Source organism: Chelonoidis abingdonii, chromosome 6 (assembly GCF_003597395.2).
Source record: "Chelonoidis abingdonii isolate Lonesome George chromosome 6, CheloAbing_2.0, whole genome shotgun sequence".
NCBI classification, from domain to species: domain Eukaryota; kingdom Metazoa; phylum Chordata; order Testudines; family Testudinidae; genus Chelonoidis; species Chelonoidis abingdonii.
The window spans coordinates 46,573,508-46,590,985 of NC_133774.1; the positions used below are offsets into that span (position 1 = coordinate 46,573,508).

A 17,478-nucleotide genomic window follows, 5' to 3' on the forward strand; every position below is an offset into this window, starting at 1 on the left:
CCTCAGGACAGGCTCCCTTTACCCTGGCACACCCCCTGACTCTTTCAGCGCCCCCCACTACACCCCCTTTACCCTAGGGTACCCCATCTCCCCTTCACTCCCTATTGTACACACTGCCTCAGGACACCCTCATCCCCTCACTACCCTCCCTCCCTAGGGCACCCCCACTGCACCCTTTCCCCTCTACCTCAGGCCACTCCCGTCCCCTCTCCAGCCCCCCGTGCCACACTAGGTCACCCCTGTCATTGCACCCTCTCTAACCACGGTCACCCCCACACTCCCTTTCAGCCCTTCTAGCTCAGGACGCCCCCTACCCCGTGATACGCCCCATCGCTTCCTCTACCCCGAGGAAACCCTTGCCCGGTTACACCTCCCGGTCTTGTCGGCGACCCCTAGCCCGGCAGGCGCGCCTCTGTCTGGCCCTGGCTGGTGGCGGCGATGGCGGAGCGGGGGACGTCAGTGTAAGTGGGCCGGTCCTGGGCTGGGCAGGGGACAGCCTCCTCCCTCCCTCCGGCTGCAGGGAAGCAGCAGGGTCCGCGCTAAGCTCCCAGCCCTGTGCCTCGGTGAATGGTCCGGGTGCGACTGGGGGGCGGGGGAACCCGGCCGCCGGGGCAAAGGCAGGGCCCGGGGAGCCCGAGTGAGAGGAGTGCCAGCTCTCTGTGCCGCCTGGCATCGGGGATTACCAGCCCGGGGAGCCTGCAGAGCCGCAGCACTGAAGTTGCAAGGGGCAGGCGGGTAAGTTGGGAAACAATTGGGATCGTTTTCCATTCATTGCATGTGTCTGCAGCCCTGGCAGAAGGCAGCCTGACTGCACCACTAGCAAACCAGGGAAGAACTAGGGGTGGGGGCAACTTACGCGGCCAGCTTCCCTGCATGTGGTTTACTCTAACCACAAAATAGATATAGTTGGCGGTTGGAGACGGGAGTTTGGGGGCTCACCAGTTCCTGTGTGTGTAGAAACTGGAATGTTGAAAGAGACCGTGAGTGCTCGGTATTGTTGTGCGTGGGTGAAAAAGAGACAGAGGGATACAGCGATCCTGCTAGTTTACAGGCTTTGGTGTATTGGAAACAGCTGCGGCACAAAAAGGTGGGGATCCCACTAACAGGTTTGGACAAGGGTGATGGAACGAGTTAAATCGTCTTATAACCTGTGAAACACCTTAAAACAACAACAACCGGCAAAACGGTGTAACTTCTCAACACATTTCCCTCAAACTTCAGTTCACGGCTTGGGCGGAGGACCCCTTGGCATAAAACTTTACAGCTGCATACTGCTTTGTTGTAAAGCTGTAGTGAGGCTAATGCAGTGTTGCATAGGGCGCTTCTGCTCCGCTCGCTGGCTGGGTATAACGACTCTAGCCTCCTTGCTAGAGCAGTTCCCCTTCCCTGTGTGATACATAAAGCAAGCAGATAAATCTGCCACTCGGTTTATTGCTCTGCTGCCTGCTGTGTCTCTCCAGTGTGGAAAATGACTCTGAGTATGTTGTTTTCCTCTGTGATCCTTTTGGCTGTGTCAGGGGGAAGGAGCCCTTAATGTGGCACATACACTTTTGGCTGGGAATGAAAGGGCTTTCTGCAATAATAACCCAGGCTCTCCAGTATGAAATGTTGTGTGTTTTTAAGTTTATGAATGCACAAGTAACAATATGTAAGAAATTATGTATATAGTTGGGGTTTTGGTCACTCACCCACTAACAAAACATCTTCAAGCTGCTTTTCTTTATCCTGCTATGTTTTTGTGGGTAATGCTATATGTTTAAAGAAAAATCACAGTTCAGATGGTTGTTTTGGGTGAATTTAATTTGTGTGAAGTGTTGCATCATGTGCATTACTATATGTTAAATAACTGAATTTACTTAAGCACATATTTTTGATTGTTTTGTTCTGCAGTATTTATTAGTTTAGGAACAGTAAAAGACCATCTAACAGGATCACAGAAATATAATTATCAGAGAAAGTGATGAAAATGAGAGAAGTTTCAACTGGGGTGATGGAGAAATGAGGGAGTTACAAAAACAACAATAAGGTTTATCCCCTACCCACACTTCTCAGGCCTTTTCTGTATTTTTCTTGTATCTTTTGTGTTGTTTTACTTACACTCACCAGTCACTGATTGCAACTTCACATACATGCTTTCTTGTCTCAGAGCAACATATTGAGAACTTGATAGAGCAGCCATGAATAAAACCAGACTTTGTCTGATGTTAAATGGTGTGTTGATAACCATGCCCTGTATCAGTACTATCAAGATTATGCTTCTGCCTTGGGCACTCATTTGTAGTCACAATCCTTTCCCATGCTGTGTTTTAGAAAGCAGAGATTCATATTTCCTTTCAAAGCTCACTTTCTTCCTCACCTCCGATATCTCCCTCCCCTTTAGCTTTCTAGGCTTTGGTTTAAACTAAGCTACAGGAAATGGGGGGTGATGGGGGGAGAAGGGGGAGAAACAGGAGGAAATGGATAAAATATAAATAGCAATAAAAAGTTTTTGTTACTTTAGTTGTTGTTCAGGAAAAGCTTATTAATACATCACATATATGAAGTGGTGTTATATTCAGTCTTAGTAATTTATACACTTAAAAGCAAACCACAAGGCGGTACTCCAACTCCCTAACACGCACATGCAACCACATGCATTCACTCGTCATTTCTACTGTAGTGGTAAGTCTTGTGCTGGGATGAGAATGAGGGGAAAAAACAAAGGGAAATAGTAATTGCTTTGATCCCTTTTCGAGTTATGGCTTGCTGTCATGGAAATTACATTTGTTGTCCTGTACTATACCAGTGTTTAACGTGTTATGATTTATTAAATGCCTCATCATTGGTTCAGTGAAAACTCTTCATATTAGGAGCTGCCTTGGTTGTCTGTATTTTGTACTGTTGGTGCTGAACAAAAAAATAATACTGTTAAACTAGTCTTTCATTGTTTTGCATACTACAGCACTATAGAGGTTATTTCTTAAATATTTATTACTTCTACAGAAGGATGCATTTTTTCAAAAGTCATCTGTCCTGAGGGATATCAAAAATAAACTGTTCTCACTTATCAACTCTGTATTTTCAGTTGTTTTATTTTTACTGTGTGAGGCACATCAGTATAGAACAGGATTTCTACCCATGGGTTGGGACACAAAACTAGATCACCAGAATGTGTCAAAGGGTCATGTGGGGGAGGGGAGAGTCGGGTCCTACTCTTGGAGTGGGGTAGTTGCAGAGCCCACCCCACACTCACCCTGCAGTGGCAGCTGCTGCAACTGTGTTCCAGTGGGGTGGGCTGGCTGGGCTTGGCTCCCCAGTACAGGTGTGGCGACCTGGTGCATGGGGATGCATGCTGCTCAGGTTTGGCCCTGTTGCCCCTCTGTAGAGTTGACAACAGGCCTACCAGGCCAAATTTAAGTGAGTGGCACCATGACCCGATGCACCAAGTCGCAATGCCACTCCACCAATGACAATTTTTAAATCAAGATTGAATACTTTTTAAAATGATATGCTTTAGGAATTATTTTGGTGAAGTTCTGTGACCTGTGATATACCAGAGGTCAGGGTAGATGACCACAATGATTTCTTCAGACCTTGGAATCTATGAAACATACAGATTGGGTCCAGTGGAGGGGCTGGTCCAAACCTGAGCAGTGCTGTGACTCCAGAGGTTGCAAAGTCCGGAGTGGGAAGCTGGGCCCAGGGATTGGGCAGGAGCTGCCACTATAGCACACATGATACATTTATTTAGTACTTATTAAGTTAATGTATATATTGTGTAATATTTATTTAGTAAACAGATTTTTTTGCACTATCACTATTTACTGGGTCATGACAGGCCATCAAGATTTACAAATGGGTCCTGAGCCAAAAAAAGTTTGAGAATCTTTGCTTTAGAACAGAGGTCCTCAAATTGTGGTCTGCAGACCACCAGTGGTCCGCAAGCTCCATTCAGGTAGTCCGCAGATAGTTCCCTCTAAAGTGCACACGTGGGCAGCCACACACAAGAGAATGAAGGGCCATCCACCTAATTAGTGGAGCCGTGCAGGTGTGGCTCCATTAATTAGGTGCCTGGACCCTGGAGAAGATGCACTTGTAAGGTGAGGTGATGGCCTTGGGGGGGAATAGAGGGTAAATGGGAGGGAGCAGTAAGTTGAGAAGAGGGGTTGGGGGGAACTTGGGATGTGCACGGCTGCGGCAGCCAGAAAGAGGTGACTTTTCCTGGCTTAGGCAGCAAAGAATCCTGTGGCACCTTATAGACTAACAGACGTTTTGGAGCATGAGCTTTCATGGGTGAATACCCACTTCATCATCTGACGAAAGCTCATGCTCCAAAATATCTGTTAGTCTATAAGGTGCCACAGGATTCTTTGCTGCTTTTACAGATCCAGACTAACATGGCTACCCCTCTGATACTTTCCCTAGCTTCAGGGCTGGGGCTGCCAGGGGAGAGACGGCCCTCCTTCCCAGCCGCAGCTTGGGAGCTGCCACAGTGGGGGGACATCCATCGCATTAGAAAGGTAAAACTACTGGTATTAAAATATGAGTTCTGTGCTTTTATCTGTAGAACAAAAAAGACATACATTAGTAAGGTTTTTTTTAATATACCGCTTTTATCTAAAGTGCTTTAACAATAGTTAACTAATGGTACAAACAACATTTGGAAAGATCATTAAGTGGTCTGCTGAGACCCTCAGCAATTTTCAAGTGGTCCCTGGGAAAAAGAAGTTTGAGAACCATTGCTATAGAACGTCAGTGAGACCATAGTGTGATGTGTGGAAAGAAAGTCTATTCATTACCCTTTCAAAAAACAAACCCCAAACTAGGTGTTAAATATTTTAACATGTTAATACACTGCTGAACTGATTTTTGTTGAGGCTGTGGAGATTTGTAGGCTTTTAATAATAAAGGCAATGCTAACATTTTAAAATTTAATTGTAATTTATTAAGTGGATGTAATTGTCTTAATTAATAATACACGATCTCTCAAATGAAATGATCGCAGCATTGGTGGTATTACTATTTAGCTAAGTTTGTGAGTATTTCCATTATAAACTGATGAATATTAGCCTGGATATTCAAGTTTTGGGGGAGGGGACTTGTCCAAAACTGTTTCTTTTGGCCACTGCTGGATGACTAAAAATTGATCATCTTAATACTGAAAAGTTGTGGGGAAAATATGTATCCAAACTTACTTACGTTCTTCATCCTTCTGTCTGTCTTATCTATTTAGATTGTAAGCTCTTTGGAGCAGGGACTTTTCTCACTATATGTATGTACAGTACCAACTGCAACTGAGCCCTGTCTCATCTGGAGCTTATATGTGCTATTATAACTAATAAATGATAAGAGTATGAGTATTTGGTCATCTCTAGTGACTGATCTACATAAGAGCAAAGCTTTACTATAACTGTTAGCTAATAGAGCAGATGAGGTGGGTGAAGTAATATCTTTTATTGGACTAACTTCTGTTGGTGAGAGAGACAAGCTTTCAAGTTTACACAGAGCCCTTCTTCAGGCTTGGGAGACTTAAAGGCATCCCAGCTAAATACAAGGTGGAACTTTAGTTAGTGTTCTTCTTTAGTTCAAACAGTATCAGTTCATGCTTTTAGCACTGAAGATCCTAGTTTCAAACTCGGTTGATGAGCAAAGTAAAAAGTAGTTGTGTGTGGGTTTTGGTTGTTTCAGTGTGCGACAGTTTTCCGTAACTTATTTCACTTTAGCAATGGATTCTTGTTGTCAGTAAAGAGAATAGATTATATATAAAGAATCATGATGTTTGATTGCTATATTGATTCAGCATATAGCAGATAACAATAATTTTCTTCTAATGTATGCTTATCAGTAACAGAAAAATGTTGGAATATTGTGACATCGGCTATGGCACCCGATGAAAGGTTGGTTCTCGTTACCATTATAACTTGTGCAAGTACAGAATTATTTTTAAATAGACAATACTTGACTGTTTGCCCAGTCTGGTGTGGGAGTAGAGAGCTACTGCTGCAGGGAGTGAGGAGTGAGTCCTGTATTGGTGCTAGCTATGGGTCGACCACTAGCTCCATTCCCACTACCTTGCATATTTCTAGGCCCCCAGTCCAAGCAGCAGCAAGCTTCTGGGAGTTTTCCCTTCCAGCACCCCAAAGCTAGCTCCTTACAAGGGAGGAGGAGGGGGAGTCTTGTGTCTTACACAGGGAAAGCCCAAACAAAGCCGTAGGACCACTGCACTGCCCCAGCATCCCATGGATCCAGAACTATGCAGGGGAGACACCCCCCGCCACTAGGACCCATGTTGTGCTTTCTCTCTCCCTAAACGTATCGCATCTGGGAAAGAAACTGTACAGAAGAAGTAGCCAAGACCCGATGGACTGATCATACTTCTCCAATTTTTACTAGATTTCTCTGTGCTGCACTCACTGTCTGTTTGTCTTCCCATCCTCCAAGGGTCTCTTCATCTCAGCTTCATTCCACACTAGCCCCTAATACCATCCTCTGCTCCATCTTCTCACCCAGTTTGTTCCCCTTACCTCCCTTTCCTTGTTTTTCCATTTAGCTAATCCCCTTTTAGTCCCCATCCCATCCCACAGTCATGGAGCTAATATGACATTTTCTGCCATCATACTTGTAAGGAGGCACCCTGGCTCCCCGTCGCACCTGAGGGGACCGAGCCAGAGCAGGCACCCCTGTGGGCGGAGCCATTACCGCCTGTTCCTGCCCCCCGGAAGTCAAGGGGCTGGACAGGAAGTATAAGAGCCAGGGCTCAGAGCTCAGTTCAGCGCTGGCCGCCGAGGAAGACGGACGTGGAGGACCGAGCTCCCGACCCAACTCCTGGTTCCCCAGCGTCACCGGCGAGCCGTCATGAAGCTGGCCCATGACGTCCCGGCCGCAGGACATTTAGGATCGGAGAAGACCCTAGCCCGCATCCTAGGGCGCTTCTGTTGGCCAGGGGTCCAGCACGAGGTAAAGGAGTACTGCACCTCTTGCCCGAAATGCCAGCTGGCCGCCCCGGCGAGGACACCCAAAGCCCCGCTGATTCCGATGCCGCTGGTAGAGACTCCCTTCGAACGGGTGGCTATGGACCTGGTAGGGCTCCTCCCCAAGAGCACTGCGGGCTTCCAATATATTTTGGTAATGCTGGACTATGCCACCCGGTTCCCTGAGGCAGTTCCCCTCCGGAGCATTACCGCTCGCACTATCGCCGCGGAAGTGGTCAAGGTCTTCGCCCGCGTCGGTTTGCCCCGGGAGATCCTTATGGACCAGGGAACCAGCTTCACCTCGCGGCTGTTCCAGCAGGTGTGCAAGCTCTTGGGGATCCGACAGCTGCGAACCTCCGTGTACCACCCTCAAACCGACAGCTTGGTGGAGAGGTTCAATCGGACCCTCAAGGATATGCTGCGGTGGGACAGCTGCTTCCCCCCCGCTCTTGGCGGTGCGATAGATCCCTCAGTCCTCCACCAAATTTTCACCGTTCGAGCTCTTGTATGGCTGCCAACCCCGGGGACTTCTAGACCTGATGAGGGAGACCTGGGAGCAAACTCCATCACCGGCTCAGGGGCTCCTGAGGTACGTGACCCAACTCCAGGAGCGGCTCGAACAGGCGGGGACCTTGGCACCGGCCAATTTGAAAACGGCACAAGAACAGCAGTCTCGGGCGTACAACAGGGGTGCCCGCACCTGCGACTACCAGCCTGGGGACCGCGTCCTACTTCTACTTCCCTCCTCGGAATCCAAGATCATGGCCCGATGGCAGGGACCCTATGAAGTGGTGCGGAAAGTAGGCCCCGTTACTTATGAGCTCCGTCAGCCGGACCGCAGAAAAAAGCTGCAGCGGTACCACATCAACCTTCTGAAACCCTGGTGGGAACGAGAGGGGTTATTAATTAACCCGTACCCACCGGAGCCTGAGCTAGGGCCCCCGGTGCCCCCTCAGGAAGACCCCCAAACACCCCAGCTGGGGGAAACCCTAACGGAGGAGCAGTTGGAGCAAACCCGCTGTCTCCTCCGCGCCTTTCCACGCACGTTCACAGCCCAGCCCGGGTGCACGTGCTTGGCAGCCCACTGCATTCAGACCGAGCCGGGGGTGGTGATCAGGATGGGGACCAGGCCTCTGCCGTATCACCGCCGGCAGATCGTGGACAATGAAGTACAGGTGATGTTAGAACTGGGCGTGACTGAGCCCTCACAAAGTGAATGGCGTAGCCCGGTCGTCCTAGTCCCAAAACCCGACGGTTCCCAGCGGTTCTGCATCGACTTCAGACGTGTCAATGCCATCTCCAAGTTTGATGCCTACCCCATGCCTCGGGTGGATGAGCTGCTGGCCCGCCTAGGGGACGCCCACTACATTACCACCTTGGACTTGAGCAAAGGGTATTGGCAAATCCCCCTAGAGACCACCTCTAGGGAGAAAACCGCATTTGCCACTCCATCCGGCTTATATCAGTTCACGCGAATGCCTTCGTCCTCCAATCGGCACCCTGCGACGTTCCAGCGGTTGATGGACGTTCTCCTCCCCGCATCACGACATGCTGCGCCTTTCCTCAGCACGATGTGGTCATCTATAGTCAACAGTGGGAGACCCACTTGAACAAAGTCGCACAACGGTCCTTCGTCCTCTACAGGAGGCTGGGTTAACCGCCAACCCTAAGAAATGCCGCATTGGCGGCGGGAAACCACCCTACCTGGGCTATACCGTGGGGAATGGGCAGGTAAAGCCGCCCAGTGGACAAAGTGCAGGCCACGCGGCCTGCCTCCGCCACCACGAAGCGCCCGTCCATCAATTCTTGTTGGATGGCGGGTTATTACCATAGCTTCATCCGCCGTTTGCACGGTGGCCGCCCACTTGAGGGACCCTCTACAAAGGAACCCCCAACGGCTTCGGTGGAGCCCCGCGAGTGCGACGAGCGTTCAAATCGCTTAAGGCCAGCCTCTGTAGCGCGCTCATGTCTGCTGCGCCGAGACTCCACCGCCCGTTTCGCCTGGCAGAAAGGACGCTTCGAACTAGGGCTTCGGCGCTGTCCTCTCCCAGGAAGTCAACGGAGAACCCGCGTCCCTGTACATCAGCCGGAAGCTGTTCCGAGGGAAGCAACACTACGCAGTGGTCGAGAAGGAGGCCCTGGCAGCAAAGTGGCATGCGACGCCCTCTGCTTACTACCTGCTGGGGGCCCCCTTCACGTTAGTCATCGACCACTCCGCCCTTCCAATGGCTGTACCGGGAATGAAGGACAATAATATGCGCCCCAACGGTGGTATATTGGCAATGCAGCCGTATGCCTTCACCATCCGCCACCGGGCCGGGAAGGACATGCATGCCGGACTTCCTTTCCGCCTGGGAAGGTATGGACTTGCCTGGTCCCGGTACCCGGGAACGCAGCCTTGGGGTGTGTGTGTGTACGGAGGCACCCTGGCTGCCCCGTCGCACCTGAGGGGACCGAGCCAGAGCAAGGCACCCATGGGCGGAGCAAACTAAAAACATCACCTGTTCCCGCCCCCTGGATAGTCAAGGGCGGGACAGGAAATATAAGACCAGGGCTCAGAGGTCAAGTTCAAGGCCGGCCGCCGAGAAGACGGACACGGAGGACGCGGCTCCCGCATCGGCCGCAGCCCTCCTCAGGCCCAATATCCAGAGGAGCGCTGGCCGGAGCCTTGCCCCGCCCACTAACCAGAGGAACGCTGGCTGGAAGCTGCCTCCGGGCCCACGTATCCGAGGAGCGTGGGATCACCCAGTCAGTGTGTTTCAGAGCGGATCCCCACTGACCGCCTTAGCGGCGACAGCCGCTACTAGGGCCCCGGGCTGGAACGCAGAGGAGTGGGTGGGCCTGCGTTCCCCCTGCCACCCGTAACCGGGTGGCAGTATCCCCCTTCACCCAGAGCTACAGTTGTTTGCTGCTCTGCCCTACTCCAAAGGGTCAGAGCCCCCTGAACTGTTTGTTGCTCTGCCCTGCTCCAAAGGGCCAGAGCCCCTAGACTGTTTGCTGCCCTGCCCTGCCCGAGGGCTTGGGCTATAGACTCTGTTTGCTCAGCCCCTGAGCTGAGCCTGACTGTTTGCTGCCCCGCCCTGCCTGAGGGCTTGGGCTATAGACTCTGTTTACTCAGCCCCAAAGCTGTGCCTGACTGTTTGCTGCCGCCCTGTCTAAGGGCCAGGACCTATAGACTTCTATTTGCTCAGGCCTCGAGTGCGGGAGCAGAGCCTGAGCCGTCCGGCCACCTGGAAGGAGGCGCCCTGGCTCCCCGTCGCACCTGAGGGGACGGGCCCCGAAAGCATCCGGCTTACAATACTGATAGCCCTGCTTCTATGTTGAATCACTTTCCCCTACACTTTGTCTTGACCACTTAGATTTAAAGTTCCTTGGGACATGGACTGACAACTGCTTTTGTGTTTGTACAATACCTGGCACAATGGGATCCCAATCTTGGTTGATCCCTAGGCACTACTATGATAGATACGATTAACAAGCTGGATCTCTGCCTGACTCAGCTGATTTTTCTGCCACAAGGATAAGTAGAGCAACCCAAGAAGCCCCTGCCTCAAACCAAGAAGCAGAGGACAGGGCTGCAATATGGAAAATTAGCACTTTAACAACAAGCATAGTGTATCTTCTTTTAAAAGAAAGATAAAACTACCAATTATGGGTCTAATTTACAATTGTACAGAATTTCAGTAGAATTAAAAGTAGCACTACCACCATTCTAAAGATTTATATAAAGGCTGTTTATGTCCAAAAAACAGAGTTCAGGGTTTTATGTGAAATCATCTGCAGCAGCTGATATCATAATACTTAAAACAGAGTAGAAAGTTGTATTCCCTGCTATTTAAGGTATGAGTAATGTCATTAACAGTTGCTGGGGAAACTGGGCATCCATGCCTCATCAAGTAAAGGAAGGAAAAAGAGATTTGTAATTCCAATAGAATGTCTCTAATGTGTATATTTATGATTTGCACCTAGGAGGCCATAAACTGTATTGCTTCATAGATTTGCAGGAGCAGAAGGGACTGTTGTGATCATCTACTGTAAAACATGTTGCTGTATAACACCGGCAATAGAACTTCCCCAAAATAATGTCTAGAGCAGATCTTTTAGAAAAATATCTGATCTTTCACTGCAGTCACCCCTTAACCATCTATCTGTTAAGCTAAATAGACTGAGCTTCTTGAGTCTGTCACTATCAGGCATGTTTTCTAATCCTTTAATCACTCTCGTGGCTCTTCTCTGAATCTCTCCAGTTTATCAACATCCATCTTGAATTGTGGGCATCAGAACTGGACACACAAGTGCTTTTTTAGGCCGAGCACAGTGCACATACTTGGGGCTCCTTGTATCCCTCTATTCTCACAACTGTGCGCAACTCTCTGATTGCCCTCTATATCAGGGACTCCCTGTAAACATCTGCTCCCCCAACTCATCCTTCATGCCAGTGACTCTGTGTGCCCCATTCCTTCCTTCCATGCCAAGGTCCCCAGTCATATTCCCAGTGCTGGGGGCTGTGTGTGTGTGTCTCCTTTTTCTTGCCCCTCTAACGTAGCTTTCATTCTTCCAATTTGGAAGGTCAGGTGGATGGCTTATGCCCTCTTTTCTCTATCCCAGTATGGAGCAGGCTTTGGGGAGGCAATGAGCTAGGAGGGAGAATGCTCTTCCTGCAGCGAGACACTTAACAACTGTGGGATGCATCCTTAGCCAGTGGGGGAAACATAAGGAGTGCAGAGGGAGCTAAGAGCAACTTTTAAACTGCTAATTGCTCACTGCCAAGGGATGTGTGTGCCTCTTCCCCCCCCAGTGCCAGGGGATCTGTGTGCACGCCCTCCTCCCAGTGCCAGGGGCTCTGTGGGATCCCTCCGTTTCCTGCCCGCCGCCATTCTTGTTTCTTTCCTTTCTCTCTGGGAGATAAGTCCTTCTGTGTGACAACTTTTATAAATTCAACTGGGAAAAGGGCAGAGGTGAGATCAGGCATGATGTTATGCTAGAAGGTGTTAATGGCTCCATCAACTAGATTTCTGATCTACAAACAATTGCAGACCTGATTACAGCTGATGGGTCTGCTAACCACATTCCAGGGGCAGCGTGTTCCCCTTTTTCCCCCTTTTGATTTTCTGATTTTCACCAAAATCAACAGGGTATTCTCTGTTAATGCCGAGAACATTCCTGAAATTTTGAAGTTGATTGGCTGTGGTGGTCAAAAATTATCACGTTACATCCAAACAGAGGAATGTCTTTGAGTTGACTATTGGGCATGGCAAATCATTTAAAAAAATTAGGCCCCCAAAATTGTAGTGACATCCTATTTCTTTTATCACATCTGAGGGAACTTTGAAGTCTCATATTAACATGTCACTATTACAAAATACACCACTGACATTTACTTGAAAGTATGAATTATAATGATGAATAATTTAAACTAGACAGCTCACTTTCTCAGAAATGTATGTCTATTTGGTAATGCCTTATCCTTGCTTTTTCGTTATGTTTGTTCACCTACTCTCTAATTTGTAAATTACAGCAACTCCGAATGGGTGTCCCAGTCATTAGTCAGTTTTACAATGTATTGTTTTCAAATACATTCATTTTTTAAGTATAGGCATTTAACTGTTGATTTGGGATCTTAAATATTTCTTACAATTTCATTTTGATTAATTTTTAAACAAACTCCTGACTTTTTCACTTGTATTTAGACTTCAGGAGGTCAGATATAGCCAATATGCAGATGATTTTTAAGGTTTTTAGGAAGTTACTTGAATGAATCCAAGCCTTAGTCCAATGTATAGAGCACTCCCAAGGTGTTTTCATATAAGGAAGTGCTTCAAGAAAGACCAAACCCACAAAAAAAAAAAAAAAAATTTTAAATTTACTGTGGATGCCAGATAAATGACTACAAGTATACCATAGCAGGTCCTAGTTTTGAAAATGTGAATATTTGCTGTTTTGTTTCACATTGAAGATATTTTAAAGGGGATAGTGATGGTGTTTGAGACTGGTCAGTCTTGACCATATGATTCTAAAAATTGACCCTATTGGTAAGTCTACATTTCTCTGTGGAAAGCAAAGGCTTGGAGGATAAATTTGGAGAGAGGTTTCCCTAATTTTCCTTGTCTTCTTTTGTCAGTAGTCACAATGTCTTTTCCAGCTTAAAGCTTCATGATGATCTTGGATATCAGTTTTTGGAAAAAACCAAAAGGTTTGGACATGTTTGTGTGTACAGTTATACAGTGAAATTTGTTACTATTTACTTTTATATGGTTTTTGAATTATTCCTCTTATTTTTTTGAAGAGTGAAAACGAAACAAAAAGCAATATGCGTAACCCTAGGAGAAACATCCTGCTGCGTAGCAACCCTCTGCCAAATCAGATATAGCCCCCTGACAAATTAACACAGGAGACATCAGCTTTCCCCCTCATTTCAGATTATTTTGCTGACGGTACTAGCCTGTCATCTGACAGACTGGAAGCATTGTTGGAGTCTTCTCTTATCTGTAATAGCTATAATTGCCTTATTTTTATGTGAGATCAATACAATTCATGAATATCTTTTTTACTACCACCTGACACATTACATGTTTCATATTTATGTATAGTTTGATAATTCAGTCATAAGACTACTGATGGTCTGTTCCAGATAAATAATACCAATAATTAAAAAAATCCAATTTAATGGGTTTCCAGTCTAATAGCACGATGAATTAAGTTGCATTGTATGATCTTGGCCCCTTTCACCTTGAAAGAGTACCTCTGATTCCATGCATTTCTTTAGCTCTTCCATTAAGGCATTTTTTGATATTTAAAAATAAACAAAATTTCTTGTGAGCTTAGTGCTTGTAACCCTATTTTTTGTGCCAGATAGATGCAATTCAGGCCTAGTCTGAACAAAATGGTACAGTGGTTTATTTAAAGTTGTGTTTGGAAACTACTTCAGTTTCTCTATGTAGACAAGGCCTTGGACAGCTGTCTTGTGCGATGAAATTTGTCCAGCTTCCAGACCTGTTCTGTAAAGAAAGATCAGCTCTAAGGTGGGAGGATAATTTAGTCTTCATATTTGATATTTGATCCTTCATATTTGTCTTCATATTTGATCCTTCTGCAGAAATTGCTGATAGGGATGCCAATTAGTGCCATTTGTGATTGCAGCTTTTTAAATATTTGTTTTCTAGGCAACAAAGTTGCTCTTAGAGCCAACTCATTTTACATATATCAATGAATTGCTATTAGCAGGGATCATTTCTAAGGAACATTAGAAATATTGAGTCTTTTGAAAAACTCTCCCGTCCCAAAAAGCAAGCAATCAAACACTATCAAATTTGCTGAAGTGCATGTAGTTTGGTAACACAGTTTGCAATTCTTCATTCAGAACACCTGTCTTCAGGTGATGGCAGTACACCAGAGAGAATCTTTGGTTTTTATACTTTGGCCGTTAGCACACAAACGTCCCTTTGATACAGTCTGTGCAAGATGATAATTTGGGGGAAGGAAGTGTGCAAGGAAAAATACATTATAAGCATAGAGGTTGTAGTTTGTTATAACTACGTTTGTTTGTTGAGAGGTCTTTTCGGATGGGCTGAAGGAATTTTTTCTTCTAAAATCTGTTAAAGGTCTGAGGTTTAACAGAGAGCAATCCTTGCATCAGAAGTTTCACAAGATGGTTCTTTAAATGCCATGAAATACAATATGTTTGCACTTCACACGTAATTAGTTGTTATGGCTTTTATGAGTAATACCTACTGAGGCTGTCTAATTTCACTCAAGCTCTGTCAGTGTGGCATTTGTGTAAGGTGTTTCCCCCGATAAAATTAATTTCTTTCTGGCAGCAGGCAAGCCAATCAGTAATCTGAAATTAACTCCATCTAGTAACACTTGCCCTTCAATTGTGTGCAGAAAAGACTTGAAATAATTTAACATTTAAAAGAAAATTCTTGTATGAAAAACTGAATTATTGAAACCAGATTTTCATTGTGTTCCAAATGTGGCAACTCATTCTCTTGGTTTTTTTAATATGTTGAGAATAACAGGGCATACTTGGATTTTGAATGCATATTTCAAGTCAGACTTCGGGGGATTTCTTCTAGAGATTTATTAATAGAACATTTAAGTTCTGTTCTCACTGTTATGATCTCAGCCTAGTCTGTAGGCCAAATTCAACAATGTAATTGAATTATAGTTTTATGCTCAATAGAAAAACGTATACAGTTCTGTATGGTTTTGTGAATTTTATCTTTCAGTAACATTCTTACTGTGATGTCCTCAGTGCAGTGGCTCTCTGTTATGGTTTACCTTACAGAAGTTAATGATAGGGGTGTTGGAACAATTTTTATTGTGGGGGTGCTGAGAGCCATTGAACCAAACTGTAAAGCTTATATGTAATGGAAACTAGTTCAAGCAGCACCCCCAGCATCCCTAGTTCCAGCACCTATAATGAAGGCATCTATTTGTTCTGTTCAGTTTAGATATTTGGGCTCACAGTGGGCATAGTACACTAAGGGTATGTCCAGACTACTAGCCATATTAGCGGGTAGTGATCGATTTATCAGGGATCGATATATCGCTTGTCATCTAGACGCGATATATTGATGCCCGAACATGCTCCTGTCAACTCCGGAACTCCACCAGAGTGAGCGGTGGTAGCGGGGTCAACGGGGGAGCCATGGCCTTCAATCCCGCACCGTGAGGACGGGAGGTAAGTCGAAATAAGATACGTCGACTTCAGCTACAGTATTCCCGTAGCTGAAGTTGCGTATCTTACACTGACCCCTCCCCACCCCTGCCCAGTGTAATCCAGGCCTAAGACAGTTGGAATGCAAACTTTCCCAGTGGTCACCCAACTGATTGCTCTGTGAGGTGCGAGGTAATTTAGCAGAGGCTGCCAGTTTTGCTGAAATGTGTATGGTGTTTTATGCTGTGTATACACGTATATCTAATCATTAGTCATAACTATAACTGCATAAAGTTAGCACAATTGCCTTCATCCAGTGCTTAACAGCTAGATGACACAAATACATACACAATACCTCTGACAGCTTGAAGTAGACCTTGCCTTTCATTTTAGCAAAATGTGGAGACCTAGAACTGAGCTCAGGGCAAGATTGGAACATGGCTGGGTAAAGGTGTCTTAGAGCTACCCTCATACTCTTCTGTTGATCTGGGGTCCAACAAAACCCAGTCCAATCACACAACGAAGCATCCTTAGGGATGTTCTCACTTAAACTTGGCTACTTGTGTGTCGAAAGGATTTGTTCCAGCAGCTGTGGGTCGCAGACCAGTGTTTCCCTGCCTTTTCTAGTTTAAGAGGACTTGGGATGGGGATGGGGATCCCAAGTTGCAAAGCAAGTGCAGCTTGTGCCTTGAGAATCTGCAAGCCTGCTTGTATCATCAGTCAGAGTGAGAAATTGCTAATTCATATCCAATCTTTTAGTATTTTAGGCTTAGTTTGCAGTTTTGTTTGTTTACTAGGTAATCTGTTTTGATCTGTTTGCTAACACTTACAGTCACTTAAAATCTATGTATTGTAGCTTAATAAACTTGTTTTATGTTTTAATCTGAACCAGTATACCTTTGACTCTTTGAATGAAATGTCTGGGGAAAATCTTAGCTTGGTTAACACAAGTGCATTGTGCATATTCCTCTCCATATTGAGGGAGAAGTGAACTGACTTCTATGGTGGCATTCTCAGAAATGCTCCCAGTTCCACGCTCGGGGCCAGGTAGGCAGGCAGAGCTTCAGAGTCTCAATGGGTGAATGAGACAATGGTGTAGAGAGGAGGGGTTTCCGTTCATTAGGAATTGGGGAAACTTTTGGGATAGGGGAAGCCTATACAGGAGGGATGTGCTCCACCTAAACCAAAGTGGAACCAGACTGCTCTCACTAAACATTAAAAAAGTTGTAGGGCAGTTTTTAAACTAGGAGATGGGGGAAAGCCGACTGCTGCAGAAGAGCATATGGATCGGACACAGACTTCTCTTAGGGGAGAGTCTAATGATAAGGAATCTCCAGGTTACAGTCAGGAACAGAGGATGGAAGAGGATAATGTAAGGGCCAGATCAGATGATAAACAGTCACATAAAAAAGAATATGGCACATCAGAAAAGGGCAGGCAAATAAACAGAGACAAGTTTTTAAAGTACTTGTACACAAATGCTAGAAGTCTAAATAATAAGGTGGATGAACTAGAGTGCCTTGTGATAAAGGAGGATATTGATATAATAGGCATCACAGAAAGCTGGTGGACTGAGGACAATCAATGGGACATAATCATTCCAGGGTACAAAATATATCGGAAGGACAGAACAGGTCATGCAGGGGGAGGAGTGGCACTATATTGAAAGAAAATGTAAATTCAAATGAAGTAAAAATCTTAAGCGAATCCAAATGTTGCATAGAATCGCTATAGATAGAAATGTCATGCTCTAATAAAAATATAACACTGGGGATCTATTATCGACCACCTGACCAGGACAGTAATAGTGATGATGAAATGCTGAGGGAAATTAGAGAGGCTATCAAAATTAAGAACCCAATAATAGTG

The 17,478-nt window shown here is 46.1% G+C and overlaps 1 protein-coding gene across 1 annotated transcript in view; it reads left to right on the forward strand.

Moving 5' to 3' along the window:
- Window positions 1-656: 656 nt before the first annotated feature.
- The window catches only part of LHFPL2 (LHFPL tetraspan subfamily member 2), a 239,702-nt gene continuing 222,880 nt past the window's right edge, over window positions 657-17,478 (forward strand). Inside the window, exons 1-2 of the mRNA XM_075066998.1 lie at window positions 657-735; window positions 4,405-4,499. The gene's annotated coding sequence lies outside the window, so the exon portion shown is untranslated. The remainder of the gene's footprint in view (window positions 736-4,404; window positions 4,500-17,478) is intronic.